General features: G+C 40.6%; 1 long non-coding RNA gene across 1 annotated transcript; it reads right to left on the minus strand.

Annotated features, from left to right (window-relative positions):
* Positions 1–12,843: 12,843 nt before the first annotated feature.
* LOC139838926 (uncharacterized) lies at positions 12,844–14,322 on the minus strand. The gene is made up of 2 exons (XR_011756733.1): positions 14,178–14,322; positions 12,844–13,091 (listed from the first exon to the last, which is right to left on the minus strand). It is a non-coding gene; the product is annotated as an uncharacterized lncRNA (long non-coding RNA).
* Between the last annotated feature and the right edge of the window lie 529 nt (positions 14,323–14,851).

Below are 14,851 nucleotides of genomic sequence, written 5' to 3' on the forward strand. Positions count from 1 at the left end.
GCCAGTTTTCAGGGGGGCGGATTATCCGGCCCAAGTGAGGGGCGGATAATCCGGCCCTCAAAAACATGTTAAGGACTTTTAGGCGTGAGCCCCTGTATTGGATTCGGATTTCAGGCTGGATATTTCATCCCTCGGGCCGGATAATCCGGCCTGGTCACCCCCAACGGCCATATTTCATGGGGGGCTATAAATAGCCTTCTTCTTCCCCAAAATCTAGGGGGGTTCTCTCACTCTCTCTCTCCTCCATTGTTGACCTTCAAAGGTTGCCCTAGTTCTTGATTCCTCCCATGATTCTTGCATGTTCTTGAGGGAAAAGAGAGAGGAGATCTACATCTACATCTTCACCAATCAAATCCCTCTCTTTGTGAGAGGAACCACCTAGATCTAGATCTTCGAGAAATTTGGACTTCTTTGTGTTCTCCTTTTTGTTCTTCCTCTCTTATTCCCCAATAGCTTTTGTAGCTTTGTTGGAATTTGAGAGAGAAGGACTTGAGCATCTTTGTGGTGTTCTTGACATTGCATTCGGTGCATCGGTTTGACTTCTTCACGGTGATTCGTGGAAGTGAAAGCAAGAAAGTTGTTACTCTTGGGTTCTTGGAACCCTAGACGGATTTGAGGCCTTTGTGGCAATTTCTTGGGAGCCTCCAATTAAGTTATGGATGCGTGCCCCAAGCTTTGTGTAAGGCCCGGTTTCCGCCTCGAAGGAAATCCCTTAGTGGAACCGTGACCTAGGCCTTTCTGGCGAGTGTCACCGGAGAATAAGGTGAGGCGCCTTCGTGGCGCTCGGTGTGTGGTGTGACTACCGCATCTTGGGGTGATTCCTTTGTGGCGTTGTTTTGCATCAAGAAACCGCACCTCAAGGTGAGGCCATTTGTGGCGTTCGGAAGCACTAATCCACCGCACCTCTCCAACGGAGATTAGCACTCGCAAGAGTGTGAACTAGGGATAAATCATCGTCTCCCGCGTGCCTCGGTTATCTCTATACCCGAGCTCTTTACTTGTGCACTTTACTTTGTGATAGCCATCGTGCTTGAAGTTATATATCTTGCTATCACATAGTGCTTATTTTGCTTAGCATAAGTTGTTGGTGCACATAGGTGAACCATAGTATATATGCTTTGGGCTTAACAAAGTAACGCTTGTTTTATTCCGCATTTGTTAAGCTCATCTCGTAAAAGTTTAAAACGCCTATTCACCCCCCCTCTAGGCGACTGATGACCCACAAGTATAGGGGGTGTATCGTAGTATCTTCGATAAGTAAGAATGTCGATCCCAACGAGGAGCAGAAGGTGTTGACAAGCAGTTTCGATGAAGGATTCACTGTAAATGCTCACAGACAAGTATTCAGGGGGTTTTGATGTAACAGATGAATAAAGTACGAGTAAGTAAAGTGCGAGAGAAATAATTGCAGCGAGTGGCCCAATCCTTTTTAGCTCAAAGGACAAGCCGGTTTGTTTACTTATAATGGCCAAACGTTCTCGAGGACACACGGGATTTTAGTCTAGTGCTTTCGCTTCATACAGCTGATTAATCTTCATTGTTTTGATAAGTGTTGTGTGGGTGAACCTATGCTAATGTACCGCCCTTTCTAGGACTAATACATACTTGTGATTATACCCCTTGCAAGCATCCGCAACTACAAGAAAGTAATTAAGATAAATCTAACCACAGCCTTAAACTCTAAGATCCTGCGATCCCTCCTGCATCGATGTACCAATGGGGGCTCAGGTTTCTGTCACTCCGGCAACCCCGCAATTGGCAAACGAGTACAAGATGCATTCCCCTAGGCCCATAAATGGTGAAGTATTGTGTAGTCAACGTTCACACGACACCACTAGAAGAATGACACCACAACTTAAATATCATAACATTGAATACTACTCAACCATAATTCACTACTAACATTTAGACTTCACCCATGTCCTCAAGAACTAAACGAACTACTCACGAGACATCATATGGAACATGATCAGAGGTGATATGATAATGAATAACAATCTGAACATAAACCTTGGTTCAACGGTTTCACTCAATAGCATCAATAACAAGTAGAAATCAACACCGGGAGAGTTTCCCCTATCAAACAATCAAGATCAAACCCAAATTGTTACAGCGGTGACGAGATGCAGCGGTGGAGACGGCGGTGATGATGATGAAGATGATGGTGATGGTGATGGAGATGATGTCCAGCTCGATGACGGTGACGATGGCGTCGATTTCCCCCTCCGGGAGGGAATTTCCCCGGCGGATTCCTGCCCGCCGGAGAGCTCTTTTCTCTCTGGTGTTCTCCGCCCCGCAGAGGCGGCTGTGGCTCTGTTCGACGTACCCCTCTGGCTTAGGTTTTCGGGACGAAGACGTACGCGAAGAATAGGAGGCGAGAGGGGGCTGTGGGCCCCTTCCTCATAGGGCGGCGCGGCCAGGCCTTGGGTCGCGCCGGCCTATGAGGTGGGCCCACCTCGGGTCCCCTCGGCTCCCCCTTCTGGCTCCCTTCGTCTTCTGGAAAAATAGGAATTTTCATATAATTTCCGTCAACTGCTGATCTTCCGAAATATTGCATCCTGACGGTGCTCTTTCCAGCAGAATCCTGGCTCCGGTGCGCGATCCTCCAATAATCATGAAACATGCAAAATAGATGAAATAACATAAGTATTATCTCCAAATATGAAATATATCAATGAATAACAGCAAATTATGATATAAAATAGTGATGCAAATTGGACGTATCAACTCCCCCCAAGCTTAGACTTCGCTTGTCCCCAAGCGAAACTGAGCTCAGTAAACAAGACCACATGTTTATGGAGTGAAGAGTCGATAAATAAAATACGGACAAGAAGCATCATATTAATTCACACAAGATATAATAGTGAACAACTTCCTCATATAATTCAACTTGAAGCAAGTAAAAGGAGATCACAAATAAAGGTGCATAAGAAATCATAATTGGTGATGGCAAACTTCATTCTTGGTCAAAGAACAGTTAACAGATTATACTTATCTATCGAGCGGAGCTCTTATATTAAAGCTTATATAGCACAACTTGCATACTCAATCATAATAATCTCCTCATAATCATTGATAATCTTCAAAGTTATATTCATCAGATAAAACTTGTACTAAACAAGGAAGAATAAAAGGCATGATTAAATATATCACAATATAGATGGTTGGATCACAACAACTCAAATGCTTGCTTAAGATGGAGGGAAATAGGTTTACTGACTCAACATAAAGTAAAAGATAGGCCCTTCGCAGAGGGAAGCAGGGATTAAATCATGTGCTAGAGCTTTTCAAGTTTTAAAATCATATAGAGAGCATAAAAGTAAAGTTTTGAGGGGTGTTTGTTGTTGTCAACGACTGGTAGCGGGTACTCTAACCCCCTTGCCAGACAAACTCTCAAAGAGCGGCTCCCATAAAGTTTTCTTTTTGGTTGACACTTCTTCCAACCTTTGCTTTCACAAACCATGGCTAACCGAATCCTCGGGTGCCTGCCAACAATCTCATACCATGAAGGAGTGTCTTTTTATTTTAGTTTTATTTAGATGACACTCCTCCCCTCCTCTGCTTTCTCAAGCCATGGCTAACCGAATCCTCGGGTGCCGTCCAACAATCACATACCATGGAGGAGTGTCCATTTGTAAAATTACAAAAGTTAATTAACTTGGGACTGGGAACCCCATTGCCAGCTCTTTTTGCAAAGTTATTGGATAAGTGGATGAAGCCACTAGTCCATTGGTGAAAGTTGCCCAACAAGATTGAAAGATAAACACCACATATTTCCTCATGATCTTATAAAACATTGACACAAATAAGAAGTAATAAAGTTTTGAATTGTTTAAAGGTAGCACATGAAGTATTTACTTGGTGTGGCAGGAAATACCACATGATAGGTGGTTATGGTGGACACACATGGCATGGGTTTTGGTTTAAAGGTTTGGATGCACGAGAAGCATTCCCTCTCAGTACAGGTCTTTGGCTAGCAAGGTTAATTAGCAAGCATAAGAGTTGAGGGAAACAAACAAATATACATGTGATAGAAACAATCATGCATCTTCCTTGTAAGCACAAACAATTTTAACTTCAGAATACTAAGCTAAGGACTAACAAGAAAGATAATAATATATCTACATGTATTTCCTCTTCTCTACTATAAACTCAAAGTGTTGTTGCTATTGACCAATGCTAAGTTTGCCAAAACCAAATAGATTTACTCAATGCTCCCAAAGTGATACCAATACTTAACAACAAGATCAATCATATAATAGAGATTGCAAACTAAAATAAGATGTGCAATATGTAAATGATAAGACTTCTCATTAATATTTCATAACGATAACTCGCACCAAGGGATACATAGATAACCAACTAAAGGGAGATACTTCCATACCGCAACACATCTTATATGATAACTTCCCTACTCATGATATGACACTACTTGATAATAAAAAGTAAAAGATAGTGATGATGTGATACCGCGTCACTCCCCCAAGCTTGGAACAAACCAAGGGGATGCCAATACCGATGATGAATTACTCCTTCGGTGATGATGGTGAATCCTTGCCATCATCAGATTTCCAAGGAAGAGGTTCTCCATCAACAAAAGACATCTTGGTCTCCGGAATCCTGAAACTAGCAGCATGGCTTATATGTTTAAACCTGTTTTCATACTCACAGTTCTGATTCTGAACATCATAGAGTTGAGCTTGGAGTTTGTTGGTGGTGTCGTGAAGTGAGAGGATGTCGCCCCATAGCTTTGCAGTTTCCTTCTCGTGTTCAGCAATGAGTTCAGACACAATCTTGTGGAAGATATCCACCTCACGCTCAGCCATCTTCTTGTAGTTGAAGACCTCTTGTTCTAGCTTTTTCATCCTGTCTTCCAAGCTTCCTTCTCCTTTAGGACCCTGGACATCTTTGATCTGCAACTTTCCATCTACAAGCAGCAATTCCTTGGGGTGCATCTTCAGCTCGTTCATGTACGGGTTAACGACGTCCTCAAAGAAACTGTCCTTCGGAGTTCCCGACGAAGACATGGCGGTTCTAGATCCGAAGCAGATCCTGGCAGAAAACAGCTCGAAACAAAACACGTCGAGAAAACGATATACGGACCTCCAGGGGTCCGGGGATTATATAGCAGTAATTTTTACGTCAGAAGGAAAGTACCAGATCGAACAAGAGTCGGAGGGGGACAACGAGGCGGTGTCCTCATAGGGCGGCGCGGCCAGGCTGGGGCCCGCGCCGGCCTATGGGGGCACGCCCTCGTGCGTCACCTCCACTCCGTTTCGATCTCGTAATTTTTCATATTTTCCAAAAACAGCAAAAACATTGTTCGAAAAGTAAATCACGGACTTTTTATTACCAGTACTGTTACCTATTCAAAGTCGAACTCTGCAGGACTGTCAACTTGACCTTTGATGTAAGCTTCCGGAGTTACCACTTGGATAATATCAACATCTTCATTATAAGAATCTCCAGAGATATAATGCTTGAGTCTCTGCCCATTCACTACTTGTGTGGCATTACCTTGAAGAGAGCTAATTTTAATTGCTCCTGATCGATAAACCTCATCAATGACATATGGTCCTTCCCATTTTGAGAGTAATTTCCCTGCAAAGAATTTGAGACGAGACCGATACAATAGGACTTTATCCCCAACATTAAATTCTCTTTTGATAATTCTTCTATCATGCCATTTCTTAACTTTCTCCTTAAAGAGTTTAGCATTTTCATATGCTTCACTTCTCCATTCATCTAGAGAACTTAATTGCAACAACCTCTTATCACCGGCTAGTTTAGGATCTTTGTTTAGTTCTCTAACAGCCCAATAAGCTTTGTGCTCTAATTCTAAAGGTAAATGACAAGCTTTTCCATAAACCATTTTATAAGGTGACATTCCCATGGGGTTTTTATAAGCAGTTCTATAAGCCCATAGTGCATCCTTCAATTTAATAGCCCAGTTCTTTCTAGTTTTATTAACAGTCTTTTGCAAGATAGACTTAATCTCTCTATTTGATAGTTCTACTTGCCCACTAGTTTGAGGATGATAAGCGGAAGCAATTCTATGATTAATACCATACTTAGCAAGAGTTTTTCTAAAACCTCCATGAATAAAATGAGAACCTCCATCAGTCATAATATATCTAGGTACTCCAAATCTAGGAAAAATAATATCTAAAAGCATTTTTAAAGAAGTCTCACCATCAACACTTTTTGTGGGTATAGCTTCTACCCATTTAGTAACATAATCAACAGCGACAAGTATATGAGTGTTACCTTCTGAAGAAGGGAAAGGACCCATGAAGTCAAATCCCCAACAATCGAATGGTTCAATAACAAGAGTATAATTCATAGGCATTTCATTGCGTCTGGAGATATTACCAACCCTTTGACATTCATCGCAAGATAAAATAAACTTCCTTGCATCTTTGAAGAAAGTTGGCCAATAAAATCCTGATTGTAGAACCTTTTGTGCGGTTCTATCTCCGGCATGATGTCCTCCATAAGCACTACCATGACATTTACTCAATATCTCCTGTTGTTCATATTCAGGAACACATCTTCGCATAATACCATCCACTCCTTCTTTATATAAGTGTGGGTCATCCCAAAAATAATGCCTCAAGTCATAAAAGAATTTCCTCCTTTGCTGAGCTGAAAAGGTTGGAGGCAAGTACTTGGATACAATAAAGTTAGCATAATCAGCGTACCAAGGGCTATCTCGCGAATTCACCTTTATTACAGCCAATTGTTCATTTGGAAAACTATCATTAACAGGAACAGGATCATAAGCAATATTTTCCAATCTAGACAAATTATCAGCAACAGGATTATCAGCACCTTTCCTATCTACAATATGTAAATCAAATTCTTGCAACAGAAGTACCCATCTAATAAGCCTTGGCTTAGCATCTTTCTTTGTCATAAGGTATCTGATTGCAGCATGATCAGTATGAATTGTAACTTTTGAATCAACAATATAGGATCTAAACTTATCACAAGCAAAGACTACAACTAATAATTCTTTGAGCAACATCAAGAGTCTTGCTAGCATAATGAATAACATTCAGTTTTTTATCTACTCGCTGTCCAAGAACAGCGCCTACAGCAAAATCACTAGCATCACACATAATTTCAAAAGGTAAATTCCAATCAGGAGGTTCAACTATAGGAGCAGTTGTTAAGGCTTTCTTTAGAGTTTCAAAAGCTTCCTTACAATCATCATAAAAAACAAAAGGTACATCTTTTTGAAGAAGATTAGTAAGAGGCTTTGAAATCTTGGAGAAATCTTTAATAAATCTCCTATAAAACCCAGCATGACCGAGAACACTACGAATACCTTTAACATCCCTCGGATAGGGCATCTTCTCAATTGCTTCAACTTTAGCTCTATCAACTTCAATACCTCTCTCGGAAATTTTATGTCCCAATACAATTCCTTCATTAACCATAAAGTGGCATTTCTCCCAATTAAGAACAAGGTTAGTTTCTTCACATCTCTGCAAAACTTTATCGAGGTTTCGCAAGCAATTATCAAAAGAATTCCCATTGACAAAAAAATCATCCATGAATACCTCTACAATACTCTCGCAAAAGCCATGAAAAATAGCAGACATGCATCTTTGAAAAGTAGCAGGAGCATTACATAAACCAAAAGGCATACGCCTATAAGCATAAGTTCCATAGGGACAAATGAAAGTGGTTTTCTCTTGATCTTTAGTTTTAACAGCAATTTGTGAAAACCCAGAATAACCATCAAGAAAGCAAAAATGAGTATTTTTAGACAACCTTTCTAGCATTTGATCAATAAAGGGTAAAGGGTAATGATCTTTCTTAGTAACTTTATTAACTTTTCGAAAATCAATGCACATTCTATACCCTACAACTACTCTTTGAGGGATGAGCTCATCATTATCATTAGGTACAACAGTCATTCCTCCTTTCTTAGGAACACAATGCACAGGACTAACCCATCTACTATCAGCAATAGGATATATAATACCAGCTTCAAGAAGTTTTAATACCTCATTCCTTACCACCTCCTTCATCTTCGGAATTAGACGACGCTGATGTTCAACAACAGGCTTTGCATCATCTTCCATATTAATAGCATGTTGGCAAATAGAGGGAGAAATCCCCTTCAAATCATCAAGAGTGTAGCCAATAGCACCTCGGTGTTTCTTCAATATTTCCAATAACCTTTCTTCCTCAATCTCTGAAAGCTTAGAACTAATAATAACAGGATATATTTTCTTATCATCAATATGAGCATATTTAAGATTATCAGGCAATGGTTTTAAATCGAAAACAGGATCTTCCTTTGGTGGTGGTGTTGTACCCAGATCTTCAACCGGCAAGTCATGTTTAAGAGTAGGTTGACGAAGGAAAATTTCATCAAGCACATTTCTTTCTTCCCTAAAGACTTCACTCTCACTATTCTCCAAATGTTGCTGCAAAGGATTATTAGGAGCAAGAGCAATAGACGCACACTGTTCAACTATAAAATCATTATTAGGCAAATCAGCTTTATAAGGAGTTTTGGCAAATTTAGAGAAGTTAAACTCATAAGATTCGCCAGAAAATTTAGTCAAAATTTTCTCTTTCTTGCAATCTATAATAGCTCCACAAGTATTTAGAAAAGGTCTACCAAAAATAATAGGACAATATTTACTAGCAGCAGAACCAAGTACCAAAAAGTCAGCAGGATATTTAATCTTACCACATAGAACTTCCACATCTCGAACAATACCAATTGGAGAGATAGTTTCTCTATTAGCTAGCCGAATAACCACATCAATATCTTCAAGTTCACAAGAACCAATTTCGTCCATAATCTCCGTGTAAAGCTCATAAGGAATAGCACTAATACTTGCACCAATGTCACATAAACCATAATCACAATGATCACCAATTCTAACAGAGAGCATAGGAACACTAGCTTTCCTAGACTTATTAGGATGCGAAACAATATTAGAAGCATCTACACAGAAAATAATATGACCATCTTCCACATTTTCAGTCACAAGATCTTTAACTATTGCAACAGCAGGTTCAACTTTTATTTGTTCTTCAGGTTCTATAGGTTTCTTTTCACTTTTATGAACCGCACTATTTATAACAGAGTACTCCTTCATTTTAGCAGGGAAAGGAGTTTTTTCAATATAAGCTTCAGGAATAACATGATCAACAGTTTTAATTACAACACATTTGTTTATAGATGAATCAATTTTATCTTTATACGGTTCATGATACTTATCAAAATTCTTCTTAGGCAATTCATAATGAGAGGCAAAAGCTTTATAAAGATTTGCAACGACTTGAGAATCAAGACCATAAGTAGCACTAATATTACGAAATTTATCAATATCCATAAAAACTTCAAGGCATTTGTAATCATAATTTATTCCTGACTCTCTATCTTTGTCGTTCTCGCACCCTTCAGTATTCTCCTGGATCCGATCAAGAAGGTCCCTTTTAAACTCTTCTTTGTTGCGTGTAAATGATCCAGAACAAGAAGTATCCAGCAAGGTCTTGTCTTGAAAAGGAAGTCTTGCATAGAAATTATCAATAATAATATTACCAGGAAGCTCATGAATGGGGCATTTGAGCATTAAAGACTTAAATCTCCCCCAAGCTTGGGCAATACTTTCTCCATCATGAGGCCAGAAATTATATATGCGGTTCCGATCTTTGTGAATTTCACTTGGAGGATAGAATTTGGAATAAAATAAAGGCACAATGTCCTCCCAATCAAGAGAATCACCATTCTTCAGCAATTTATACCAGTGCGCCGCTTTACCAGACAGCGATATAGAGAATAGTTTCTTTCTAACTTCATCCATAGCAATACCTGCACATTTGAATAACCCGCATAATTCATGTAAAAACAGTAAATGATCACCAGGATGGACAGTTCCATCCCCTTCATAGCGGTTATCCATAACACGTTCAATAATTTTCATAGGTATTTTATATGGTATTACTTCCTCACCTGGCGCCTCATCCACTACCGTTGCAGTAGTAGTAGATTTCCCAAATAGAAATTGAAGAGAAGATCTCTCCATAATCCCTCTCTTTGTGAGAGGAACCACCTAGATCTAGATCTTCGAGAAATTTGGACTTCTTTGTGTTCTCCTTTTTGTTCTTCCTCTCTTATTCCCCAATAGCTTTTGTAGCTTTGTTGGAATTTGAGAGAGAAGGACTTGAGCATCTTTGTGGTGTTCTTGACATTGCATTCGGTGCATCGGTTTGACTTCTTCACGGTGATTCGTGGAAGTGAAAGCAAGAAAGTTGTTACTCTTGGGTTCTTGGAACCCTAGACGGATTTGAGGCCTTTGTGGCAATTTCTTGGGAGCCTCCAATTAAGTTATGGATGTGTGCCCCAAGCTTTGTGTAAGGCCCGGTTTCCGCCTCGAAGGAAATCCCTTAGTGGAACCGTGACCTAGGCCTTTCTGGCGAGGGTCACCGGAGAATAAGGTGAGGCGCCTTCGTGGCGCTCGGTGTGTGGTGTGACTACCGCATCTTGGGGTGAGTCCTTTGTGGTGTTGTTTTGCATCAAGAAACCGCACCTCAAGGTGAGGCCATTTGTGGCGTTCGGGAGCACTAATCCACCGCACCTCTCCAACGGAGATTAGCACTCGCAAGAGTGTGAACTAGGGATAAATCATCGTCTCCCGCGTGCCTCGGTTATCTCTATACCCGAGCTCTTTACTTATGCACTTTACTTTGTGATAGCCATCGTGCTTGAAGTTATATATCTTGCTATCACATAGTGCTTATTTTGCTTAGCATAAGTTGTTGGTGCACATAGGTGAACCATAGTATATATGCTTTGGGCTTAACAAAGTAACGCTTGTTTTATTCCGCATTTGTTAAGCTCATCTCGTAAAAGTTTAAAACGCCTATTCACCCCCCCCCCCCCTCTAGGCGACTGATGACCCACAAGTATAGGGGGTGTATCGTCGTATCTTCGATAATTAAGAATGTCGATCCCAACGAGGAGCAGAAGGTGTTGACAAGCAGTTTCGATGAAGGATTCACTGTAAATGCTCACAGACAAGTATTCAGGGGGTTTTGATGTAACAGATGAATAAAGTACGAGTAAGTAAAGTGCGAGAGAAATAATTGCAGCGAGTGGCCCAATCCTTTTTAGCTCAAAGGACAAGCCGGTTTGTTTACTTATAATGACCAAACGTTCTCGAGGACACACGGGATTTTAGTCTAGTGCTTTCGCTTCATACAGCTGATTAATCTTCATTGTTTTGATAAGTGTTGTGTGGGTGAACCTATGCTAATGTACCGTCCTTCCTAGGACTAATACATACTTGTGATTATACCCCTTGCAAGCATCCGCAACTACAAGAAAGTAATTAAGATAAATCTAACCACAACCTTAAACTCTAAGATCCTGCGATCCCTCCAGCATCCATGTACCAACGGGGGCTCAGGTTTCTGTCACTCCGGCAACCCCGCAATTGGCAAACGAGTACAAGATGCATTCCCCTAGGCCCATAAATGGTGAAGTATCGTGTAGTCGACGTTCACACGACACCACTAGAAGAATGACACCACAACTTAAATATCATAACATTGAATACTACTCAACCATAATTCACTACTAACATTTAGACTTCACCCATGTCCTCAAGAACTAAACGAACTACTCACGAGACATCATATGGAACATGATCAGAGGTGATATGATAATGAATAACAATCTGAACAAAAAACCTTGGTTCAATGGTTTCACTCAATAGCATCAATAACAAGTAGAAATCAACACCAGGAGAGTTTCCCCTATCAAACAATCAAGATCAAACCCAAATTGTTACAGCGGTGGCGAGATGCAGCGGTGGAGACGGCGGTGATGATGATGAAGATGATGGTGATGGTGATGGAGATGATGTCCAGCTCGATGACGGTGACGATGGCGTCGATTTCCCCCTCCGGGAGGGAATTTCCCCGGCGGATTCCTGCCCGCCGGAGAGCTCTTTTCTCTCTGGTGTTCTCCGCCCCGCAGAGGCGGCTGTGGCTCTGTTCGACGTACCCCTCTGGCTTAGGTTTTCGGGACGAAGACGTACGCGAAGAAAAGGAGGCGAGAGGGGGCTGTGGGCCCCCTCCTCACAGGGCGGCGCGGCCAGGCCTTGGGCCGCGCCGGCCTATGAGGTGGGCCCACCTCGGGTCCCCTCGACTCCCCCTTCTGGCTCCCTTCGTCTTCTGGAAAAATAAGAATTTTCATATAATTTCCGTCAACTGCTGATCTTCCGAAATATTGTATCCTGACGGTGCTCTTTCCAGTAGAATCCTGGCTCTGGTGCGCGATCCTCCAATAATCATGAAACATGCAAAATAGATGAAATAACATAAGTATTATCTCCAAATATGAAATATATCAATGAATAACAGCAAATTATGATATAAAATAGTGATGCAAATTGGATGTATCGGCGACATATGTGTCCATTCAATTGGTATCAGAGCAAGGTCTCTCATTCTTAGGCTTCACCGCCTTGAGAGTAAAGATGTCGGTTAGAGGATTAGTGCACAATGACTTGTTTATATTTGATGGCACAAATTATGATCTATGGAAAATTTATGTGCTTAATATTTTGCGGGGTATATCCCCGGACATGGAGTGAATTCTTGACATGGGTTTTTCTTCTCCTAAGGATCCCCAAAATTTATATTATGACGAGAAGAAAAACTCTTGCCTCGATGCTCTTGCCTCTCATGTGTTTTCATTGTTGTGAGCAATGTAGTTACTTCATCAATCATGCCATTTGGGAGCGCTCATGTGTAGCACCCTACCTTTTAATAAAGGCAAGATACCTGTGTATAGTGCTATTCCCGGGATCACTGATAGCACACACATTACAAAATATAGTAATCATTGCAATAGTATCAAATTACTACATCGTTGATCCAGAGGGTAAAGTAAAACCTTACAAATTGCATAGTCAGATAGACTAGCTCAACAATGTTCAGAACAAACACAGCGGAAATGTATATCATCAATGAGCCTTCATCATCTTCATGTGCCACATGCAGTCATGTTGGAATGTAGACTCGAGATCCTACCACGTACTTCTCCTCAGAAAATCCTGCACGTTTGAATATGCAGCCCCACGAATGGAGGTCAGTACAATGATGTACTGGCAAATGACACTTATATGGTGGCAGTTTTTAGGCATGACTATCTACATGATATTTGGCAAGTGGAGTTTAGGCATATTTGCATAAAGCCAATTTTATCCTACATTTTATTTAAAAACAAAACGTTTTGAAAATCCTTTGAATGACATTATGAAATCACACCATGGTTAAATCCTCCATGGGTTTTAGAATAATCACATGGTTACATCTCCCATGAGTTTTTCAAGGTTGATCAAATTTTAAATACATTCAGAAAACAATGATGAGATTCTTCCGTACATTCCTTGCCTAGAAGCTCAAATTGTCCGTAACCGGGGACACGGCTAAGATCTTAGGTTTAACTCTCGAGAGGTTGTGCACTTTCACCTTACGACCCACCCTTCCCAAGAGAAGAATGAGACAAGATCTTTCAGAAGAAGAATTCAACCATACAAACTAGACCCGTTCCCTTGGCCGTCGCCTCCACCCGCTGTCTAGCCACAAGTTGAACCCCCACAACTTACTTAATCCCGGCAGAGCCCATAATACCATAAGGCTGCACTGGAAGCTAACTAAAACATGGATGACATAGTAATCTCTTTAATCCTGGGTGGCCAACCACAAGTGGAACTCACAAGCTTAAAACCTTACAGGTAGTAAACCCCCACACGATCCCCTGGTGAAAACCAGGTGTGCAGTCAAAAGCGACCACTCTACAACATGCGCACTCTCAGGGATTCACCACTTTAGCCCACTCGGGGCGTGGACCTGAGCAGCCGCCCACCAATCAACCAATCCACCCAGGTGTTTCATTAAGGTTGTTAATTTTAAATTTTCAATCACTCACAACCAAATAACGAAACATCATTTGGCATTTGATGTTGCAAAGCAAAAATTTAAGCATCCTAGCAATGGGTTCAGGAGTAGCTACACACTACTAGGATTTGCTAAGCATAGCATAATCTTTTACTTTTGAAAACAAAATCCTACCATGCATACTAGGTTGAAAAACACTAATGCATAATTAAAATAGATAGGATTTGAATGTCACTTGCCTTTTTGGTAGTCGAAGCGCGTTCACTTCTCTTAATCAAAATACGTGCCTCTCCGTACAAACTATAATGTAAAATATAGCACAACATAAACACACCATTCAACATCAACAACAACATCATAATCAAACAAGACAACAATCGGAAATCGCTCTATGGTACTAAGGTGTGGCATGAGGTTTGGCTTGCAAGGTATGGTCTTGGGCTGTTGGAATGGCCAAGCCACATGATTAGAAGAAATGGATCATCCAAGATATAATTGAAGAATCCTTATGTTTTACAAAAGCATGAAAAGAGTTCGGAACGGCTTATGTGAATTGAATCACATAAGTGACAAATAGTGCAACAACAATACTATTGAATAAGTGTGACAACAATTACTCAAACTAGTATGAATTACACATAGGCTTGGGTATGAACTTGTGATATATTGCATTACTCAATTAACTCATTTGTAAATTGAATATTTCAATATAAGCCAATAAGATTAAGTGGGCATGAGGTTAAATATGCATAAATGATGTTGAAGATGTGGGTTAAAGATGCTAATGGATATCAAGGGTTCAAAACATTTGCTATGTAGTATAGTGACTCAACATAACACTTGTACATGGGAAAATCTATAGCTAAGATTGGTCACCATTTACTCAAATAGCTCAATTGTCATTTGAACAAGG

Source organism: Lolium perenne, chromosome 4 (genome assembly GCF_019359855.2).
Source record: "Lolium perenne isolate Kyuss_39 chromosome 4, Kyuss_2.0, whole genome shotgun sequence".
Classification (NCBI taxonomy): Eukaryota; Viridiplantae; Streptophyta; class Magnoliopsida; order Poales; family Poaceae; genus Lolium; species Lolium perenne.